The sequence below is a fragment of the Triturus cristatus genome, chromosome 2_2 (assembly GCF_964204655.1).
Source record: "Triturus cristatus chromosome 2_2, aTriCri1.1, whole genome shotgun sequence".
Lineage (NCBI taxonomy): Eukaryota > Metazoa > Chordata > Amphibia > Caudata > Salamandridae > Triturus > Triturus cristatus.
The window spans coordinates 738,397,976-738,422,937 of NC_140582.1; positions in this window are offsets into that span (position 1 = coordinate 738,397,976).

The window sequence follows — 24,962 nt, forward strand, 5'->3', positions numbered from 1 at the left end:
ACCATGTTTGACGTTGTAAAAGTTTTTATTTTTGTATCTGCTATAAAGAATATAAAAGTTTGTTTCTCATTATTTAGCTTGTCATGTAAAAGGAAAGTTTCCTCATTATCTGTAATTGATAAATGTTCAGGTATGCGTAAATATTATTATCTTCTAGGAGCAGGTGGTGTATCACTGGTGGCTTTTTTAGTTTGTGCAAACAAACATTTTAAATTGGGGGTAGGTGGTAATTGCCCTTTTATGTGTTCTCAGGACGTTAGGTAGTGTATTTTAAGGCATTTTGGTAGTGGGCTCCTGGGAACTAGTGCTTGTCTCTCTTATATCCTGAATTGTGTCCCTTACTTCTATTTTTGTCACACTTGCTGGGTAGTTGTGCTCCCTTATATAAATCACATCATCTTTTGTATTTGCCCTCTCATAGCATGCTTTTGAATAATATTTAGTACATTTCCAGTTTATATTTTCTGAAGGATGTGCTTTCTTGACTGTAGGTGTAGCTCATGTGATTTAGTAACTGTTTTCCTTTCTGTGAAGTGATATATTTTGCAGCTTCTTTCATTGGATGTGAAAGTAGTGTACTAGAATAAATGTACATAATACTTTTAAGTTTGGATGTTTGTTATTTACTTTAAAAATGTGCAACTGCTTCTAGTTTTATACTCACATTTATGTTCAGTTTAGATGTTTCACACAGTTTTGCAACTTTTCCACTGGGGGTGTTCTAATGTGGAGTAGGGGCTTTCTTTTCTGTTAGTTGAAAAAACCCATAAGTTTCCGTATGAGGTTGTTTGGTTTATCTTTCCTTGGTATTTGGGTGAGTTTATAGTATTTTATTAACTTATGTATACTTACTTTTTCTGGTTTGTGATAGTTGTTATTTTCTGGCAATTTATCAGTTTTCACGTTGTTTTTTTTATTTTAAGAAGTCTATGTAAAGAGATAAAAGTTGGAGAGTGTTTTAATATTTATTTGCTATTATACCTTTTTAAGTTTGATAACATTTATGATTTCATTTTAATATAGATTTTTAGGTAGCTGCTTAGATGTATATATTTCTTCTTTAATGGTTTGGTAGGAGATTCTGGCAGAATCACAGTTAACATCGTGTATCAATGAATCAACCAAAATAGACAATCACACCCACATATGCTTTCACTCATTATGAAATCAAAAAAGCACAATGAACAGCCTTCAACAAAAATTAAATACTAACACACAACCATTATTGTATGGTAACCAATACAGCAACACAGAGTAAAAATCACACAACTACATTCCTACACTCATGACAATGAACAGATATGCATACATACAACAGTAAATCTACAAATACCCATAATTTTACATCCACATGGGCTCAATCATGTACAAACACATTTACCTTTAGACGTCCAGCTACCCATCATAGCACACACTCACAAATGCCATAATTAACCAACACAACCATCATTGCTGGTCCAATGACCGCAATGGTCTAAACTGACAAGTACTAGAAGGAATGTAACATGCATCAGTCACGGAATTAAACTTCCCTTTAGACACTAATAAATATAATAAATAATTTTCTGTAATACAGCACTTTTCAGCTATGTCAAGTAAAAACCTCAGTTACCAGGTGAAAACAAAGCCATGATTATGGATAAATATAACTATCAGCAAACATCGAGATACCCACTATCATACGCTTATATATCTACTATCATACTACTTCACACTGCCATTATATACCAGTACAAATATCAACATCAAACGCGCACACACCATTTGCTATGTTATGTTAGCAATTTATAAAGCGCATGGTTCCTCCAATTCAGTGTCCCTATGCTGGACTCCAACTGAGAGCCTGGTGAAAAGGCCAGCCAGGTACAGATTACTGACCTAAGACTTGTCTGGAGAACCAGGTTTTCAAGTTTTTCCTCAATAGGATTTCAGAGGGTTCCAGTCTAAGATTCAAAGGGAGCGAGTTCCAGAGCCTAACATCCAAGAGACTGAATGATTTACCACCCAGACTTACTCTACCGGTTTTAGGGATCACTCTCTGAGCAGTCACTGAAGTTCTGATGCTTCGTCCAGAAACATAAGTTCTGATCAGAGGGTGGAAGTGGCCAGGTCCTATCTGATTTAGAATTCTATGGACAAAGAATAGTGCTTTAAAGGAGAGTCTATCCTCAATGGGAAGCCAATGAAGCTTAGTAAAAGCTGTGCCAATAGATGAGCATCTTGTAATTTTCAGGAGCATACTAACCGCAGCATTTTGAACCATTTTCAGGTGTCCCTTGGAGGCCCCTAGATAGAGCATGTTGCAGTAGTCAATATGTGATACCACAAATGCTTGAATTACAGTTCTTTTGGCTGAATAAGGCAGGAGCCCTGGGATTTTTCGTAACATCCTTTGGGGCAGATTTACAAGCCCCTTGCGTGACTTTTGCGCTGCAGTTGTGTCACTTTTTTGACGCAACAGCGGTGCAAACAATGCGGCCTATTTACAACATGACGCATCTAGGGAGATGCGTCACGTTGTAAAGCCCTGCGTCACATTATACCTGCATCAGGTATAATGTATGCAGGGTGGGCGTTCCCACGCAGGAAGGCCTCGTAAAAGTGACTCAGTGAAATCTACAAGATTTCACTGCGCCACTTTTAGGACGCCACTGCGTCAAAACCTTACGCCTTCTTCAAGCAGGTGTAAGTAGTGATGCAGTGTAGTGGGAATAGGCCTCAACACGCATTGCTTGAGTTGCGTCGTGCTTGCGACACAACTCCAGCAATGCGTGACTTTTCTGCCAACAGATGCGTAAGAATTTCTGACGCATCTGTCAATACTTGCGGCATAGTGCGCCGTATTGTAAATACAGCGCATCCATGGTGGCGCAAGTGTTTCTAAGGGTGGCGCAGGGAAAGTGACGCATCTGTACAGATGCGTCACTTTCTTGTAAATCTGCCCCTTAGTATTTAAAGCAGGTTCCAACAAGCTCAGAAATCAGGTTGTCGAAAGACAAAGTGACGTCAAACCGGATGCTGAAGATTTTTACCTTTGTTTGGGAGTGGGCATAGGGCCTAATTCATTTGCCCACCAGGCAGTAGACCATAAAGATGGTTACTTTCCTACTACTAGGATATCAGTTTTGCCTGCATTTACTCTAAGGCAGATGGAATCCATCCATTTGGCTAGATCTACTTGACATGCCTTAAACTCAGCAGTGGCATTGACATTGTCCTGCGCCGAAGTTCTAATCAATTGGGTGTCATCAGCGTAAGTTACTTATTTAATGGTGTGGCAATTAATTACTTTTGCAAGGGGACGCATATACAGATTGAATAAGGTCAGACTCAGGGCTGAGCCCTGAGGCACTCCCTCCTGCATCAGTAGTATCTCGGAGAAATAGGACTGCTGAAAAACTTGAAAGGTCTGACCTTGTAGAAGATCCGCAAGCCAGCAAGTATTCAGCCTCCCACACGAGCCTCCAAAGCCATTTTAATAACAGATCATGTAACACGGTGTCAAAGTCTGCACATAAGTCAAGCTTGACTGAGGCCGCTGTCTTGACCTCATCGGCAGAGAGACGCAATGATTCTGATGCAGATAGAAGGGAAGATTTTGTGCTAAAAAGCGGTTTAAAACCAGACTGGTACTCCTGAAGTAGTTCCTTCTCTTCAACAAAGTTCATCAGCTTCTGATGGATGAATATTTCGGCAAACTTAGCAAAAAAAGTTAGCAAAGATATTGCTCTGAGGTTTCCTGGTTTGGAAATATTTAATGAAGGTGTCTTCAAGAGAGGCACTACCATGGCGTGTTTTCAGTCCGAAGTATGCGACCAGATACCAACCTTAGATGACTTACATTTCCCTAATGTTACTCAGACCAGATGACCCCCTGTCTCCCCTTAATGTCCCCAGTCCTCTTTGGATGTCACTTTTAGTGTACACCTCACATTGTACTTCCTTTCTCTCACATATTTTTCATTACCATTCTATTATTCACTCTCTGTTTTACCACTTTCACCATCTTTTACCCTATTACTCTTTCACCCTACTTATTATTTACCGTTTTACCATTTCTTTCCATCATTTACCCTTTGTTAACCCCAAATTGAACCTTCTCTTTACCTTTTCTTTCCACAAGCACACAGCTCCAGACAGGTATATATGTTCCACGTTTTAATAATTTTTCAACATGTATTTTAGCTACAACTGTGACACAATATTATGTCACTTGAGTGTAGGCTGCACGCCGCTCCTATTAACTTTTTGTGACTTTCCCTTTTACAGCAAGCTGCCGTCACACATGACATTGCCTTCGGGCCCCAGGCACAGACAGTTTGCCTGTGTTTACTGTTTATAACTAGACCAAAAGGACCGGGTGCTTTGACAGCTCATTATCTCCTGATCACAGAGACTTTATCCTTCCTCATTATGGATGAAGTTCCTTATTACGGACAAAGCTATTTCTACGATCGTAAGTTCAAATCCGCTGGCATTATTATACTGCAAATCTTTCTGGCCTCCGCACATGCTAAATGTTTGTATTTTCACAGCCAGGCTGTTACGGCTATTATACTCTCTCGGCTACATCTTTTATATTATGATGCTCTCTATAACGTAATCCCCTGGTACTATTATACTGCATACTATGCTTGTGTCCACACATGCTAATCATTTGTAGTGTCATGGCCAGGCTGTTATTGCGATTACACTCAATCGGCTATATCAGTTATATTACAATGCTCTCCGTTACCTTCCACTAGCCTCTGGCATATTATCCAATTCTTACTATAAACTTTGACTCACTTAAATGCCACCGTACACCTGTACGCACAAAATATGTATTTGTTAAGCATCTCACATTAGCCATATTAGACTTTTTACCCCTTTTTACCCCTTTTTCCCTGTTCCATTTGCTCTGCGGACTATATAATAACAAGACTTTCCGACTATATAATAACAAGACTTTCTGGTAAGTATCCGTCTGCTAACACAGACAAACAGCTTTTTCTGCCTCTCATGGCCTATTCTCCAAATCATTCTGCACTATGATGAAAGGCTTGTGATTATCACGCCCATACGATCTACCACAACACCTAATTAGGTACGTATATTCCCTAAACTTAACTCCAGCTAATTATACAATGTTTTGCGCATGTATAGTCTCCTGGTGTTTTTCTGATAAACGATTACACTGCTGTTCTCCCTGACCACAATATGAGGACACCTTTTTTAGGATTCTTGCAAGCCTTGCCTGACATCTAATTTTCCATATGTTTAGCACATTTTGTTGTTAATCTGACCATACATTGTTACGAATATACAAACGTGCTCATTATTCCCCTCTCTAAATTTCTCTCTTCCCTTTCTCCCTCAACCTGTCACCTCTGACCTTCTTCCCTGACCTTGGTGTGAACAACCCGGCTGTCTTTTGTAGTCTTCTCTTTCCCTCATCTGCACCCTATCCCTACCTTCCTACCTTGGCTATCTTCTTGTTTCTCCCTCGTCACAACTGGACTATATTGATCCTTCTCTCCTTTCTATTTCACCTTACCCTACTCTCTTATACCTTATGAATATGTTATTATATTTGCTCTGGATCTTTTGTTGATCCTGGACTGTATGAGAATATACCATCTGTATTTATATGTTTGACACAATATTATGCCAATCTTTTCCAAACTAGACTTGAGAAAGCCCTTGGCCTGCTGGCCACACGGGCAAAACACGTGACGGCTGTTCTTTGGTTGTTTGTAATTTTGCCAACAAAATATTATACCTAAAACATACATCGAACTTTGGGATTGTTTACCCCAGGAATCTACATATATACATTAGGCACAATCCTATCACATGTTCAAAGCCTTTAATTTATAGCCTGCCTTCAAAAGGGCATGGTTAGTCCTCAATAACGAGGGGGCAAGAAAGCAGAACTGGAATCCCAGCGCTACTCTCCAATCAGGAGTCTTGATGGCCCTGCACTTCCTTACTACTGGTAATGAATTGCTTGTTGCACTTAGTGAATCTATGTGTATGCTTTATGCCCTGCTGTGTTTTCATGTGAGGCAGGTATACCTAACGTTATTCATACTTAAAAAGTCACTTAACAATAACCAGTACACAAGGGGTTAAACCTGTGATTTATAATAAAATCATACTATGAGCCACTGTTGTTTTTATCTGTAAAGAGATTTTATAAAGAAACCAGTGAGACAGTAATTGTACATATATTTTAGTAACATGACATATTTTCTTTCATTAACATCGGAATCACACGGACATAGATATGGTATGATCTCTTTAATTGTATGTTGTAGTTTAAATATGTGGTATGACGTCCTCTTCTTTATTGCTATTGTTTATTGTTATAAAAATGCGTGAAGATCTCAGCTCATAAGTGTTCTATTAGGTATGAGAGTTATAGTTGTCAGGGGATCATTGTGAGCTATAGTTTGCAGAGGTAACCATACATGGACATTTTCAGTGGCTTTTTTCATCAACTTAACTCCACATTAACTGTAGTTAAGTACATTTAAGTACATTTTAAACATACATTAAGGTTTTATGACAAAAGCTCACCAGATAACCGTAACTTCATATCAACTTCATTGCCTTGAAGGAAAGTTAAGTGTTTTACTAGTAGTTGTGTCTATATAAGTGGTGTTTTTGGCAGAGTTGGTAATGTAAAATAATGCCACTGTATTATCTTACAGTCTACCACCGTGTTCCTCATGATCTTCAGCTTTGTGCAACAAAGATTGAGTGCAGGCCCTAGCATAAGACCTGGCGCCCAGCAAACTCACTTTGAGACAAACCACGTCTGCACTAGCATGCTACCTATGCAATTAGCAAGCTAAACCCTATTCTGGTACCTCAACTTTCATGCAAATCAGTCAAATGCTAGTAGTGTACTTAGAAAACCAAAGATACTTTGACCCTTTCCCTTTTTAACTTGTTAACCTTCTCTTCCTTTTTAAATTTGTATGGATCCATGCAGTGGCTTAATTTGGCAGACCCACAGAAAACTAAACATGTACATTCCCGACAACTTTTGTGTGGCTTTGTTTAAAGATGGCAAAGTTATTAGTTGCTGAACATCCCCACTCTTTATCCATGCCCACTTGATAGATCTGCATAAAACTCACCAAATCAGGAGTGACGTGTATCAAATTTGTTGTAGATCAACAAAATGAAACCAAAGTTACTAGCAAATAAAGTATTTTTTGCTCCCCTGTTTAGCTCTGCCACAGTTTTACCCTTAGAGTAGCTCATTGTAATCTGCAATGTTTGCACTGAACTTAACTTGTTAACAGCCTGCATTATGCAGACTCAATAAACAGCATGAAACATACCAACCATTTTTGACTTTCCATTTAGCTCTGTCCACCCTTGCAGGATATGCCTGAAACTCAAAATAACAAGATAGGTATTTATCAAAGAGTCAAGCAGATCCATAAAATTGCACTGAAGTGATTAGCATGTCAAATATCTTTGAGCGCCCTACTCCCTTAAAATTCCCCCACCTCTTATTGAACGTGCATGAATCTGGAGATTGCTGCACTGTGCATATCTAGGTAACAGTCTGCCAAATTTCGTGCAGATTCATTAAACAGCACCAACGTTATTTGCACATGAACATGCTTTTGCCATCCTCTTAACATTTTCCTCCTGTGATAGATCTGCATGTGAAATGCCATACCAACAGAAGGCTCTACATGCTAAATGACATCCAAATGTCATGTGGAGTCATTAAATTATTCCACATTGTTTAGCAAATAAGCAAATATAAGGCCCTATTTTATAGATAGCCTTTAATTATGTGCATACTATTGGCCAAAGAATGTACTGAGCATGGTGGGGATGTTAGTTACCATTTGTAATTTGAGTTGCATGCCAAAAAGGCTACATTTCAGGGCTTTTTATTGCTTTTTGATTCACTGAACCATAACTATCCTTTAACTGTGTTTTTTATTTCGGTGAATTTCATGAGTTTCATGATGAACTGCTTTCACCTGCCATGTACTCATTGTACCCTGTGTACAGCCTTCAGCCTGTGCCTGTGTCCAACCCCAATTGTCTGTGCGCAGGAGGAATTAGTTGCAGTACCTCTTTGGCATTGCACTGTGATTTATTTGCTAACTAGCAAATGCTTAGGTAGGCCAGCACTTCTTTGAGCCCCCCTTACCTTATGTTTGCCACCATCTGTTGGACATGCATCAAATTGAGAAAACCAAGTGTAGGCTAAATATGGTATTTGCCTACATTTTGCATATCACTCACTTGAGTACAAAATTGTTAGTAAATCAAAAATGGGTTCTCCTCCATTATCTTTGTCCACTCATTGGATCTATACAAAACCTGAATGACCTGCACTTAATGTAATTTGCTAAATTCCAGCCACATGTGTTGCCTATTCATAAACTGCTCCAAAGTTATTAGCAAATGGAAATATAATTGACCCCTTTGCCTTCCCCTTTGATGAATTGCCACAAAGTTTGGGATGTCAATAAAAAAAATCAGTCCTTTCCAATCTTCTGCCACATTATATGCAGATGTACCACACATTGCCATCGTCATTAGCAAATAAAAAATGTGTATCCCCTTTTTTAAACTACACTTCTTCTTTCTAAATCTACAAGATTTCGAAAGTTCCAAGAGTAGGCTAACTGCGGCTAATCAGATGCAGACACACCAACTGGTGTCAAAGTTATTAGTATATCAACAATGTTTTGACCTCCCTCTTCATTTTTGAAAGCTCACAGAATTGCATCTGCACGATGAAAGTATCTGTACTGGGTGTTGTTATGTCCTAACTGCCTCCCACCATTAATGCAGATTTATCTAACATTACCAACGTTATCAGCAAATTAAAATGTTATTGTGTCCCCTCTTTACCTTTGCCCCACCTTCATGGGTTGCAACAAAGTCGGAAAGACCAATGGAAATCGAATCCTTCCAAGCATCTATCAAATGTTGTGCAGATTCATAACACTTTAAAACTGCACATGATGGATATGCACATATTTAAAAATACTCAGAATAATCTCAACCTGCTAAGTGTTCAGCAAATTTCATGCATATTCGTCGAACATTGCTAATTGTATTTTATTCAAATGTTACTACCTCCAATAATATGGTACAGATTTATACCAAATCATCAAAAGCGCTCTTTCGGAGTAAAGTGCCACAGTTTCAGCGGTTTGGGCTGCAGGTGCAAGTACAAATTCCCCTGAAGAATCTCTTTCAATTAAAAAGGCTTTTTCGAATGTGCCTATAACTTTGGCCCTTGTGGATGATTGTACACCTAATTTAGCACTCGCTTCATTGCTTCCAATACTCACTCTGCCTTCACCTGGGGTCAATAACCTTTACGATTAAACAGATGCACTTTACTTGGAGACAAACAACATAACTTATGGTACTAGGCTGGTAAGGAGAATTAGTTTTTACCTTGATTCCACATTACTTGGTAATTCAACTTGCCTGTGAGTCTGAATTTGATTTATGCTAAAATACTAAATATGAGGGGAAACATCATATTGTATTGCTTGTTCAAATTTCAATAATCTGTTCAATATGTTCATAAAATATTTTATATTTCATGTGTTTGACAGAGTGAACTTAAACAGAATATATGATTAGGTCATGAATGAAATAAATTGCTAAAAGTGGTGATAGATGACTTTTAGATATTTATTTTTCACTCCAGAAACCATTGTACTGAATACAAATATCTTATTGCAAATGCAATGAAAATGGATTCTGTTTCCGATTCAGAGCATTCTAATTCACACACGTAGTTGTATTATGTACTTATGTTTGCTCTCTTTGTTACTTTCAGACAAAATGTCAAAAAATCCCATGGCATTCATATCTGAATGTGTACTAAGTATTCTATTTCATTGTAATGCACACATCTCTGTCTAAATTTTCTGGTTGCAGTTAAGAAATGATTTTACAGTGGGGGCGTGCCTTGATGCCCAAGGGAGATGGCAGCACATGCATAGCTCTCGCCAGAGCAACGTGGACTCAGATGGCAGTTTTTTATCTGTGGTCCACCTGTCGAGCTGGCATCGCTTCTCGGAGATGCAGAGAGCGCTGCACTCCCTTCGACGGGGAGCAGACCTTCTCAATGGCAGTCTTGAAGCCTTTTACCGACCGCGCTTTCTCACTTCTCAGAAGTATCCGCCATTTTAGATTGCGGCCGCTTCCTCCCACTGCAGCTGAGCACTGAAAGATGGCATGTTTTCTCCCACTTGGTGCATACCACAACATCCCAGGTATGCCTTTCACAGCATTTTGGGGCTAATTGAACTTTTACATTTCTTGGCATGTTTCTGGTTTCATCATGCTTTTCTAATATAACATATTGAGCAGCAATTTAAAACATAAGCACTGTACTTTCTACTCTACTCTTAATGGCACCTTGGAAAACCTTTTAGTTTCATTTTCATATGGGGAAACTGAAGAGAACTGATTCTTTTGACTTGCCTTTAAAGCAAAAACTTGTTAAAAACTCCACAATTTCCACAAAACTTGCAGCCATGGAAGCTTCTTTAGCCTCTTCATCTAAGAATTGTGCCTCTACATATACAACTTCCAGCTCGACGGCCTCTGGAAAAGCCTCCACGAAATGTTTAAAAGAAGATCCCCCTTCTCCTACAAAATCACCTCCTCCGGTTTCTCTGGACTTACTACTAGAAGAAATTTGCGCTCTGCGCCCCTTCATGAAGGAAACAAATAATAAGCTGCAACACCTTACGGAAAGATGGTCTCAAATGGATGAACGGTTATTGGCAGTGGAGTGCAATATCTCTTCCTATGGTGCAACTAAAAATAAAGTTAATTCTCTTTAAGGTCAAGGTTTGTTTCTACAAAAGCAAGTTGAAGAGTTAGAAAACAGAAATAGAAGAAATAACTTGCAAATGTGTTGTCTGCTGGAAAATGTGTAGGGGTCTGATCCTCTCACTTTCTTTAAGAATTTTCTCCGTGAGCTGACAAAGCTTCCTGAAGGCACCTCGCTAAATATTCAACGTGCTCATCGACTGGGACGGATGCCTTTTGCTGGTCTTTCTTCAAGACGTCCAAGAGATGTAATCCTGTGTTTTCTGGAGTATACAGATCTCCTCAAAGTCCTTTCAGTATCAAAGTCAATCAATCGTATCTCCTAGTCAGGTCATGCTTTGCTCCCACGATTATGCCAAGAGTATGGCCGATAGGTGCAAAGACTTCCAGAACATGAGACCAGATCTTCGTTCTTTGGATGCTCGCTTGGTCTTTTCCACCCTTGCCTCTTCAAGGTTACCTATAGAAACAACACAACCACCTATGACGATCCTATTAAATTGAGAAGTTTTATAAATTCTTGCAAGATGGAGAACATGGAGACTTCGGGATCTTTGACATCCCAATCTAGTTAATAATTCAGAATGTTGTTGACTTTCAGAAATGCCTTTCTTTCAATCCTATGGATTGAGTTGTTATGCATTGTGTAATTTCCTTGTGCTTTGCTCTTGATATTGTTAATGTCTAAAATTGGACATGTCTTCTTTGTTTCTCCCTTTTAGATATCCTATTATATGTGCTTGTCACTGTTTCACATCACGTTGACTGCGGTCATCCGTGTATTCCGTCTGCAGAGTCTGGATATGCTGCCCTGCCATGTGGTTCCCCCCCCCACCTTTTTGGGAGTTTTGTAGGTATGTATATTCCTTTGCATGTCTTTATTCTTGTTCTTATTCCATTTCCTTTTATCCTTTCAAACGTTCTTTCTCTTTTCTATCCCTAATATATTCCTTCTATCAGTATTTTCTCTGGTTTTTCTATCGTTACTATGATTATATTTTTTTCAAGCATCTTTTGTGATACTTATGCTTTTATTTGTTGTTATATGGTTTGTACAAGGCTTAAATTCTACCATTAAGAGACAGCGTATTTTAACGTATTTATCTAAGCTAGAAGCTGACATAATTCTAATACAAGGGACACATCTTACGGAAAGCGAATCTTTAAAATTAAAAAGAGATTGGGTGAGATCGGTTTTCTTTTCTCCAGTAGATGGTAAGAGATATGGAGTTGCTACTTTATACCATGAATCTCTTTGTGGTAAACTCATTTATCTGGAATTTAATGATGTGGGGCCTTGGTTGTTTACTGAATTGATGATTAGAAAGGTTCCACTTTCCCTATTTTAACATCTATGCCCGACTACTGGTTATTCTTTATTTTGGACCAACCTTACAAAAAGCCTTCTACAGTAACCTCGTGATAACCTTATTTTGGCGGGGCATTTCAATCAGATTATAGATTCCTTTATTGATCATAATTCCTCACCCTTATACACTGAATAAAGCCCATAAGCTTTTTATACAAACTATCAAGCAGCAGAAACTGCCAGATGCTTAGAGACTTTGTAATCCCACCATAAGAGTATTTACTTTTTTCTCCCCGGTACATCAGACCCAGTCACACATTGATTACTTTTTCATACCTCATAATGTTTCACAGTCCTTGCAATCTGCTGACATTGGTTCTATTTTAATCTCGAACCATGCTCCAGTTTCCATTCTGTTGGACATGCTTAATAAACCCAATTTACCTAAGCATTGGTGTTTTAACAACTCTCTACTTCTAGACCCTACATTTACCTCCTCCTTGACATCTTTTTTTAATGAATACTTTAATTTTAATGAATCAGATGATTTACCTTTCTGCACTATTTGGGACGCCTTTAAGGTGACTACTTGAGACTTCATCATTATTTATGTCTCAAAGAAAAGGCAGAATGCTCCTAAAACTGCTACTGAACTTTTTGCAGAAATAAAGAGTTTGGAACACTCTTACTATACTTCTAGGTCAAAAGAATGTTTATCTTAACTCATAGCCACCAAATTCAAATTCAATAAATAATCTACAGACAATGCATCATTATATCTATTAAAATCCAGTGCAAATGTTTATAGGGGTCAGAATACATCAGTCAAGCTACTGGCAAATTATCTTAAGGTCAGTCATATTAGACTTAATATTGAATCAATTCCAGACACTCAACAGAATCTCAAGTATAAGGATTCTGAGATCTTAGAAGAATTTCAACATTTCTACAAATCTTTATATACACCAGATACCTTACCTTTAGACTCTAAATTACAGGTTATCGTTCCACCATAAAGAAATATTTTGATACTAAACCTTGACCCATTAAAGTTAGTTGTTTCACAAGATGAATTGCATACAGCATTACATACACTCAAGATAAAGGTCCAGGGCCCAATGGGCTCACTGCAGAATTTTTTATATATTTTTCTGAACTGCTCCTCCCAAACCTGACAGCTCTTATGTCTTTATTTTTACATTCTGGCAAAGCCTCTGGATCATTTTTAGAAGCTTTGATTTGCCTCATTCCCAAAGAGGGTAAAGACTTGCGTCATTGTAGAAATTACAGACCCTTCTCCTAAAATCCTATAAAATCTTTTCCAAAGCCTTAGCCTTGAGGATGGATTCTTTCCTGATGGATCTTCTTGGTAGGGAACAATCTGGTTTTGTTAAGGGACGCTTTATCATAGATAGTACTCGGTTATTTTTCGACATTCTGTCCAAAACCTCCCACATATCTGACTCTTTAGCTGCAATTGCACTAGATGCGGAGAGAGCATTCAATAGGGTCCACTGGCCTTTTCTTTTTAAGTCACTTAAATGGTTTGGATTTGGTTAAAAAATTACATCTCTGATATCTCCTCTCTATTCGAACCCTAAAGCAGCAGTTTTTGTTAATGATGTATTATCCACATATTTTACCTTCGACAGAGGGGTCAGGCAAGGATGTCCTTTGTCTCCTTTTCCTTTCAATTTAGTTTAGGGACCTTTCCTGTCTCAAATACGTCAAAACCAGGAAATACATGGTTTTAAGTCTAATAAGTTACAAGTGAAGTTAGCAGCTTATGCTGACTATAGTCTGTTATTTATTTCAAATTCCCATTCTTCCCTACCTGCTTTTCTACAAGAAGTGGCTGGCTTCCTACACTTTTGATTCTCGTTATAAATTAAATAATGATAAATGTGAGATTTTGCCCTTGACCAAATATACGTTTAAAAATGATTTTATTAGATCTAATTTCACATAGAATTCTAAGTACCTAAAATATTTGGGCTTATATTTCACCCCGTCAATTAAAACTTCCATTTCCACAAACATGGAAAAATGTTTACTAAAATTGTCTGCATTAACAGATAGTTATTTCTCATGGTGGGGCTATTACCTAATACTCTTTACATTATCTCTAACATTCCAATAGCTATATCCTATAAATCCTTTGAGAAAATTAACTCCATACTCTCTTCTTTTCTTTGGGGCAACAGAAAAGCTTGCATGTCTTTACTAAATCTCATGCGTCCCAGACTATAAGGAGGAGTAAATTTCCCTGATTTTTCTAAATATCACAAAGCATTTTTGTTACGTCAAACCTCTAAATGGATATCAGAATCTTGGCTATCTCCCCCTCTTTGGGTATCACTTGAACAATCTTACTTGCTTCTTTTCTTTTTCCATGAATACTTGTCTTTTACCCGCAAACGTCAACATTAATCAACTCCCATTTTTAAACACTCAATAGGCTATTAGAATAGGTCCTACCATTTATACATATAGTTCCCGAAACGTTTCTTAAATCTACTTTATGGCATAATAAATTCATATTTATTAAGGGTAAACCTTTTTATTGGAAAACCCTTAGACAAACAGGCTTAATTTGGGTAAGTCAATTATTTGAAAATAATACTGTAATGTCTTTTTCTCAAGGTTACCTTCTATCTGACCTCCCTTCTTCCTTCCGAAACAAATAGCAGCTATTACATAACTCTCTATGTTACGCCTTTGCTCAATTTACTTCATGTCCCACTCATACTCCCCAAATTATCAACCAATTTTACAATCTCCATAACACAAATCCTAAGGCCTCCACTATCTATTCTATTTTTACGCATGTCTAATATCACTAGAGACAAAATTAATGTAGAATTAGCCTGGGAACAGGATCTTGTTAAGGAATGGTCATTTCTCACCTGGAATATAATCTGGATTAAAATTCGGAAAACCTCTAGAGCAGCTAACACCACTCAGACACTCTTCTTTATATATAATAGGTTTCATATTTCTCCTACGACATTACATAGGATAAACAGTGATACATTAGGTGCTTGTTGGTCCTGCTCTTTAGCACATGCTGATTTAAAACATTTACTTTTTATATGTCCTTTTGTTCATGATTTTTGGGGAAGTGATTGGGAGCAGGTTATTGTAATATTTGATTATGCAGCTCCTTTTTCCTTCACTAACATTTCCTTAGGTTCTTTATCAGACATTTGGAACAATTGTACCTCAAGTATACAAATTTTGAACTTACTTATAGCAGTAGTGTTTCAACAAATCACTAAATATTGTAAGGATCTCTCTAAACTATCTTTCCAAGCTTGGTGGTATGCAGTCTGTCATAATCACAGATTAGACACAGCTTATATTTATCCTGCCTCTCCAGCTATGAAATGCTTATTGTTATGGTCCCCTGTCACAAAATTCGTCACTGAAAAAAGAGTCCTGTATTGCAAGTACCAAGCTCAGCAGCAAGAGGTCTGTGTTGGGAGTCACTGGAAAAAGAGTCCTCTATTCCAATTAGTAAGCTCAGCAGTAAGAGGCCTGTATTGGGATTCACTGGAGAAAGAGTCCTGTATTAGAAGTACCAAGCTGAGCAGCAGGTGGTCTGTGTTGGGAGTCACTAGAGAGAGTGTCTTGTATTAGAAGTATCAAGCTCAGCAGTAAGAGGTCTGTGTTGGGAGTCACTGGAGCAAGAGTTATCTTTTAGAAGTATCAAGCTCAGTAGCAGGAGGTCTGTGTTGGGAGTCACTAAAAAAAGTACTCTGTTCCAATTAGTATGCTCGGCAGTAAGAGGCCTGTGTTGAGATTCACTGGAGAAAGAGTCGTGTATTTGAAGTACCAAGCTCAGCAGCAGGAGGTCTGTGTTGGGAGTCACTGGAGAGAATGTCGTGTATTAGAAGTATCAAGCTCAACAGAAGGAGGTCTGTGTTGGGATTCACTGAAAAAAAGAGTCCTGCATGGCAAGTAGTAAGCTCAGCAGCAAGAGGTCTGTGTTTGGAGTCACTGGAGAAAGAGTCCAGTATTGCAAATATCACAAGCTCCACAGTAGCAAGTCTGGGTTGGGAGTCACTGGAGTGGGAGTCCTGCATTGGAAGTATCAAGCTCAGCAGCAAGAGGTCTGTGTTGGGAGTGAGTGGAGAAACAGTATTGTATTGCAAGTACCAAGCTCAACAGCAAGAGGTCTGCGTTGGGAGTCACTGAAATAAGAGTTCTGTATTGCAAGTATGTATTATAAGTATCTAGCTCAGCCGTAAGAGGCCTGTGTTGGGATTCACTGGCGAAAGAAGCCTGTATTATAAGTATCATGCTCAGCCGTAAGAGGCCTGTGTTGGTATTCACTGGATTAAGAAGCCTGTATTATAAGTATCAAGCTCAGCAGTAAGAGGTCTGTGTTGGGAGTCACTGGAAAGAGAGTCCTGTATTGCAAATATCAAGCTCAGCAGTAGCAAGTCTGGGTTGGGAGTCACTGGAGAGAGAGTCCTGCATTGGAAGTATCAAGCTCAGCTGTAAGAGGTTTATGTTGGGAGTCACTGAAAAAAAGAGTCCTGTATTGCAAGTAACAAGCTCAGCGGCAAGAGGTCTGTGTTGGGAGTCACTGGAGAAAGAATCCTGTATTAGAAGTATCAAGCTCAGCGGTGAGAGGTCTCTGTCGAGAAATACAGCCTCAGCAGTAGCAGCCTGTTTAGGGGCCTCAGGTTCACCCCAAAAAAGGTTTGGATCAGCAGATGCAAGGCAGCGACTTGCCCTGCCTTGCATTACTCCAGATGTAACAAGCAACGCAGGGCCACTTGGAGTGGCCTGGCGTTACTTGGTAAATCTGTCCTAAGGATTGCGTTGCCCTTGCAGCACTATTCTGTACGCAAAGGCAAAGAAATCCAATGATAAACCTGGCCCTCAGAGTCCTGCTCAGGTAGCCTCCAGCTCAGCAGTAAGAGGGTGTGTTGGATCGGGCCGATAGTGGTTGAATGGTACCGAACATCAAGGGGCACGCAATGAGCATAACCAGGCCCATGTTGGCAGTCGCAGGCTCAGCAGTAGGAGGTCTGGGAGTCTAAGGAGCAGCATGTCTGTGTTGGGGCTATGGGTGAGCAGCAGTTTCTCTGTACAAGGAGGCTGTAAGTGGTCTGCGAGGAAAACCCCAGGTTCAGCAGTCAGAGCTTGGATCTGGGTCGAGGGTGTGGGCATCAAACAACAGAGCCTCGGTGTCTGTGCAATTTCTTCTGACGTAAAGCACATTACTCATCCAACAATGTTTAAGGAAATGAATTTTCAAACAAACATGCGCGCTCAAAAACATCCTCAGGGATTCCATATCCACTGTATGTGAACTTACTTTAGGTCAGCAAACTGCAGAGCTAATAAATGAGGTTGAGAAAGAAGAGGGGAAGATGTTGAGGAGGCCAAATAATGGGTGGAGGGGGGAAGGAGACACAGAATGAGGGGGGAGTAATATCATTGAGACAAGAAACGCTGAAGACACTTTTAGCCTGCAGACCAAACGAGGGAAGAAAACACAGCGGGAGTGAGAAGGAGTCAATGGTTGCTAGAAAATACTTTTAAGAAGAAAGGAAAGAATTGGTAGCGGGGTAACAAAATAATGAATGAAAAGGAAGCACAGGGGAAATAAAACAGAAAATGGGGTGAGGAAATAAGGAAAAGAAAAATAATTGGATGCCGGAAAGAAAGTAGGAAAACGAGAGAAAAAATAAATGTAGTGGTGATATGGAAGAAGGGAGGAAGTAACAGAAAGAGAGGAGAAACTGAACTAAGGCAGGAAGGAAACAGTGAAAAGAATAAGAGAATGGAGGAAAGAATAGGAAAAAATGAAGAAATTGATAAAGTATTGGGTAAAAAAGACAGTGAAAACAAGCGGCCGTGTGGCCGCGAAAATGATCGCGATCGCGGTAAACATCAAAGCGGCCGTGCGGCCGCGATAGTGAAAGTAATCGAGGCACCCGCGCACATTCACTGTAGCTCTAGGCTGGCCTGGTAGCTCTTTTTGGAGCCCTCTCAAAAAGTCTTGCCAGACCAGCACATGTGCTGGGTCAGGCGAGACCTAAAAAGGACAAAGACACAATCCAATGAAAAATGAGTGCGGTGGAGTGGGCGGAGCTTCTCTCCCGAATTGAACTACCACAGATCTTCGCAGAGCTTACGCTCGACCTAAAAACAACATTGTTGCCCCTATGAGGCTGAGTCTAGTAGTGGATGTTCAGCCTTGTGTGCATCTACGCATGGGAACACATATGTACACACAAAAACCCTGAACATGCAGATTTTGTTTGAAATTAATGCTATCACCCTTGCATAGAAGACGTATGTCAGTATCATCTGGTATGTTTGTGTACTTTGCATAAGCCTACTTTTCTTAACTTTACAATGCTCAGACTTGTATTGGACAGCTCGAGCTTTGCAGCCATTGCTGCTACTTCATTGCCAGCAGTCCTTGTCCTTCCCCATTTCCTTGCCCGATGAGTTTTTGAAGTTTAAACTCCGATGGAAGAAAGTTGCAGGCTGCATCTTTCTGCCTCCTTAACTCTTGGGAGGTCTTGCACATATGTTTTATCATGTGTGGGCTGGAAGGCATCTTTGCCAGCTCCTGTGAACAAAGATCAGGCAAAAAGCAGTATTTTAGTGAATGGTTATGCACCGAATAGTCATCACTGTCACTTGTTATTATGCTGCTGTGTTCTGGCGCTTTTGTGACGCTCCAGCGGTGTAAAAAATGCGCCATATTTATAAAGTGACGCATCTAGGTTGTTGCGTCACGTTGTAAACCCCTGCGCCACATTATACCTGCACCAGGTATAATGTATGCAGAGGAGCGTTCCGACGTAAGAAAGGGTCATAGAAGTGACGCAGTGAAATCTATGACATTTCACTGCGTCACTTCTAGGACACAAATGCGTCAATATCTTACTCCTGCGGCATAGCAGTCGTAAAACTGACGCAGACACATTTAACATGGGACTTGCCCATGTGTAAATGACCCATTGCTGGAGTTGCGTCACTTTTGTGACACACTCCAGCAATGGGTCATTTTTGCGCCTACAGATACGTTAGAAATACTAACAGATCTGTAACTCCTTGCGACATGATGCGTCATACTGTAAATATGACGCATCATTGGTATCACAAGGAGGGCGCAATGAAAAGCGATGCATCGCTGTTTTCTCGCAGCGATGCGTCACTTTTCATAAATGAGGCCCATTGTTCATTAGTGGCATATAAAACATTAATGCAACACAAAAAGAAGGCATATGATATAAAGCCAAATCGGCAATGGAGAAACAGAGGGGTATATTCACAAGAACATGTTATAACTACTGCAAGAGTAGCATAACGCAACTTTCAATATCGCAGCCCATCGCGGGAAAATAACCCCGTGTCAACGTGGAATTCAGAACAAGGCGGTAGCATGCAATAGACACCAGATAACGCGTCAAATGTGAGCATCATAATCAAAGCCACACAGCAAAAAATGCGAAACGCGAATGCGAAAATTCATGCGATGAGGCCAATCGCGGTACAAAAAGTAGCGAAAACCAGCCACAGGCCGGCAAATTCCATGCGTCTTGCGGGAAAATGCACCATAAAAATCACAGAAACAACACACCACAAACAAGCCGAAGCATGGAGCAACATGGATGCACCCTGACCTAGCGCAGAGGACAACGCAAACCCCACAACCCCCACAGACCACCAGCAAGGAACAACGGGCTCGGGGAAGGACAAGGAGAAAAGGGAGAGGAAGATGGGGTGTAGACCGCAGGAAAACAAAACCAGCGTCACAGAGGTGACAGAACACTACCAGCAACTGACCCACAGGCAGACTACCGTGAATGCAGCCGGAGTGCCGATGAGGCCAACGGAGGAGGTCATGAGGCGCCAGCAGGACATGACAACCTAAACCAGGTACAAACCTGCTGCCAACAGGAAGGCAGCAACGGCGACAGTAGGTGGCAGTCCAGCAGCACAGGAGCAGCTGGTGGAAACCCAGGCCAAAGTCATCAGTGTGGAGATGGTGCAAGGAGTAGGGAGTATGAACACAGCTCGAGATAACCTGACAACATCACCAGGGAAAGTAACAGACAGGGACTGGGTGGATGGGGAGAGATGGGCACAATGACACACATGCACAACGAGGCGTAGGACACTGCACGTCCACAATTACCCAGGATCATGTCCCACATCCCCTTGGCACACTGCAGCACACACACATAGCAAGAACAGCACACCCACATCGACAACAACATGGTACAATACGCATAGCCGACACTGCAGAACAGAGGACACAACTGGCTCTGCACATGCACAGAAACATGCCTACCACATCTGACAGAGCAGGAAACTGTGAAATGGAAATGTACGCGTACGACCTCACATCCGTCATGTAGTCCAAATCTACACTGTCCTGCAGAAGATTCCAGCACCTCACAAACAGTCACAATGTACATTGCCAAACAGTCTGCATGTAAACCAGAACAATGTGCCAGCATACATGTCAACACAATGTCAACATGCATCTCCCCTTCACATTGCAGAGGGGCACACAACTCCTCCAGCAGAGCACAGAAGATAACACATCTGTAATGCCGGAGAGGACCACCACACCGTCAACACTGACTCTCTACAACAGCCCATGGATATCCCACGCAAACCACCACCAGGACTAGGGCAAACAAGATACTCAGAGGGGAACACAGCCCCAGCAACAGACCACACAGCAAGAAGCACACGCAAGCACAGCTGGCACGCAACACTTCACCCACCCAAACAATGCACCTCAATGCCATGTGTCAGCACACCAAAAGGAGGTGACCCAACAGGTGAGGGTGGGTGCCGAACCCATGGAAGGTGAGCTAGAACACATACGTTGGTGTCTATCGCCATCAGGGACCACCCACACCCCACAAAGGAGACCCACACTGCCATAGAGACACATGCAGATGCACATTCACAGTACAGAACCACGCTGAGGGGCGTGCAAATAGCCATCACACACCCATGTTGGTGAGGCGTACGATGGCCCTGGCCACTACCCTTACGAATTCAGTGGGTGACGACAAAGCTACATGTCCAAGCTCAAACCCACTGCCTGCAGTGACATGTCTGCATCCGATGTACACAGCACACTGTAATGTCCTAGGGACCAGGGCCCTCATGCATACAACAAAACCACAGGCACACACGTAGATATCATGTCGAGCTGGCTACGGGCATGTGCGCCCAGCCCCTATATTGGCAGGGCCACATGTACAGTGACGCCTGTGCTGGATGTGTGTGGGTTGAGTGTAAGCCAGTCCGCACGGAATGCTTGGTGCTGGCAACAACTTGAACATTGGACACCAGTGCAACGGAAACAGAAAACACATACATAACAGAGTCAACTGAACAGTAAAATGGTGGGAGCCGGCGTAAGGACAGAGGTCCCCCAATATTCAGTCAGGAGGGTCCGTGAGTTGCAGTGCAATGCGGTAGGGGCACTAGAGATGAGCGTGCTCATGTGAAGGAATTACTAGGATCGTGTCCCTTTGGGTTAGTCCTGATGCAGATTCAGTGGGCTGTGTTACACCTGCATCAACTTCCTCATAAACGTCCCAGGTCTCCCACACTGCCTGAGTTGACGGTTGCGTCCGCAGTCCACAGCGCAATACCCAGTAATGGTTCTGGGTGTGTGGGTGTGTAGCTTGACTGCCACCTCCAGTCTGCATTCCTGCCTTGGGGATGTTGCCTCCTGCTCTCCCATTGTCTGTGCCATTTCCCATATGCACACTTGACACATCTTCCCCATCATATTCCCGGGTCTTCCACACTGCATGAGGTGACATAGCTGTGCAACACCTCCACAGCACAAAACTCAATCACTAACGGACAATGGCTTGTGGTACACTGAGTCACTGGCACCTGGAGTGATGAGCAGGGTATCAGGCCGATGATGGCATCCATGACAGGTCTGAGCAACTCCGTAGGTCTGACAGTACCACTGTATCAACTCTGTCAGATGGCGGTTGGAGGTGGTCCTTGCGGTGGTGGTGTGTGCCTCCTGCGGTGATGCGATGTCCGGGCCGGTCAGGACCCAAATCTATGTGTGGGCCCTGGTGGCCCACAGTTGAGGCCAGAGGCTGCGGACAGCACAGGGCCACAGACACATGGTGTTGATGACCCCAAGACCACCGTCACACATGTCATCCAATATATCAGAAGAAGGGGTCCCAGACCTGAGAAGCACAGAGTTAGTGGCCCTGGATGCACTGCGGCCGGCACAGGCACCCTGCCACGGGACAGTGATTTGCAGTGCACTGAGGTAGGTCCACGAGCAGTGGGCGGGTCCTCATCGATGTCCAAGGTGAATGTGGCGTAGGCTTGTGGGGGACAAAGGAAGGTGTCCTCCAGGGCAGAATGCAGAAGGTCTGATGTCATCAGGCAGTAGCAAATGGAGGAGTGGACAGCGCCAGCCTTGTTTTCACCACCAATTCGGTATCAGCTACATGAGGATGAAAACAGCCCCTAGTCCATAGACTCAGACGCCACCAATGTATGACCAGAGAGTGGACCGCAGTGTAGGCCAGAGGCAGCAGTCAGCAGTGGTCCACAGCCACATGTTGTTGACTAGTGAGGCACAGAGTTAGTGATACCAGGGCAGTTGTCGGTAGTGTTCGATCACCTCCGTAACGTTGATCCTGTTCCCTCAGGAATGCAAGGCGTCATCCTCTTACGCCTCTCCGTGCGTGCGTTGACATGCATTCTGCCTTTTGAATAACCGATGTTCAGTTCCAAATCTGTGACCCACTCGTGCGCAGCATAGGCCGAGGGCAGTAGTCTATGTAGGCCCACAGACACGTGTGGTTGTGATGCAATGCACAGACTTGTTGGCAGGTATAGTGACTTGTCCTATACCTTCAATGGTGTTCACTGCCATGGTGTAATCATGACTCAGTTCCAAATGTGTAACCTACCTGACCGTGGTGTAGGCCTGAGGCAGCGGTCAGCACGGCCCATGAACCGAGTGTCATCGGCATAGGTTGGATGGCCCCACCGGCCTGCATAGTTCAGGTTCAGTGGCACCACGTATTCAGACACCTCCGTGTATGTGACCCGGGTTTCATCCGGACTGAGCCGCATCTTCCTCTTACTCATCTCCGTGCGACCACTGGTGTGGATTCTGCCATTCGTGATTTGCGCCCAGGTGCTGGATATGGGACCTATTGGTCCGCAGGGTAGTCCTGGTCCCTCATCCACGTATTGCCAGCTGGAGTTGAACAGGGTTAGTGGCACCACGTGTCACCGACTGACATTGAACAGCGTTAGTGGCACCACATGTCGCCGGCTGGCGTTGAACAGGGTTAGTGGCACCACGTGTCACTGGCTGGCGTTGAACAGGCATGTGTTGTAAGAAGCCCATATGGAACTATGCCTCACTGATCGAGTGGGGCCTGGTGCTGTTGCCACTGGCCTGGATTTGGGGTCACTGCCATTCATGACTCAGGAAATAGTTTCACATATGGGACCTATTGGGCCGAAAAGCAGGCCTGAGGCGGCAGTAGAGTACGTCAATGAAAAAGGACTAAAGTGAGCATGTGTCGTGGAGGCCGTGATGGTCTGAGGAGGCTGCCAAGATCATGGGACTCGGGCCTGGAGCTTGCGCCGGAACGTAGTGGGCCCTCCTTGACACACGCCGGTGTCGGCAGGTGATCAGTGAGGCCTGGCTGCGCTGGGGCGGGCCTGACGGGTTTATGGTCCAGCGTGCCTGGGTCCGGCAGGCGCACAGCGTCGCAGGCAACTCCGGTCAAGAGGACGGCATCGGCCTTGTGGCGTGGTGAAGGGCACCGCCCTGGCAGATATGTTGGGCTTTCTGGAAGAGGACCACACCCAGGGCTACATACTTCTTATTCACACCCCTACGCTGGCATGGCGTACGCCGGGCCATCCCACTCTGGTCATGCTTAGGGGGGGCGTAACAGGCAAGATTTCCACAAGGTCCCCCACTGGCTGTGGTGACATGGTTGCATCCACTGTCCACTACACTCCGTACACCAGAGGTGTATGTCGCCATGGATATGGGTATGTGCTGCATACTACGGTCTGTCCGGCACATCTCTGCCACGCTTGGCATTGTGCACGTTCTCAATCATGGTACTACTGCATCCTCCACACATGCCTGTTTGCCACCTCTCCCCACATTTGGCTGTTGTGTGGCTGAGGTGCCATGCCGTTGATGGCTCATGTTCACGGCTTGGCCAGGTAACCATTGTGAGTTGTTATGTCATGTCTGGTGGGTGGGCATGTTGGTTGTGATTTTGTGACGTGTGCATTTCCAGAGTTGTAATTTGCATGGTTGTGGAGTTGAAGTGAGTGGGGTGTTCATTTGGAACTTGCCAAGGGGCTGTGCATTTCCCTTGTTGCCCTCCTGGGTACGCTGGCTGATGATGGACGGTCAGAGGATGAAGGAATCATGCACACTGGCTGTGTATTTGAAGGTGACATTGTTGGAGGTTCCACGGTGTTCTGTTGTTGCCTGCACATTGGGGTGAGATGTGTGCTTTCTGCGATGATTGTGTGCTATGTCATCAGGGGGCACAGGTAGGACATGTGTGCTGTTGGTTGCCCCCAACTCGTGCGTGCATCCTGCTATGGGGTATGGTCTTTGCTTGGTCTCCAGCGTGACCTGCGCATTGTGTTGGACGTATGGGGACTGGGGTACCAGGGTGATGTCCTGGACAGGTGTGAGGGACTTGGATGTGGGTGGCTGTGAGACTCCTCCGACTCTGGCGAATGTTGGTTTGGGGGTGCCGGGGGCCAACAGGTGCGTACTTTCAAATCCAAGGCT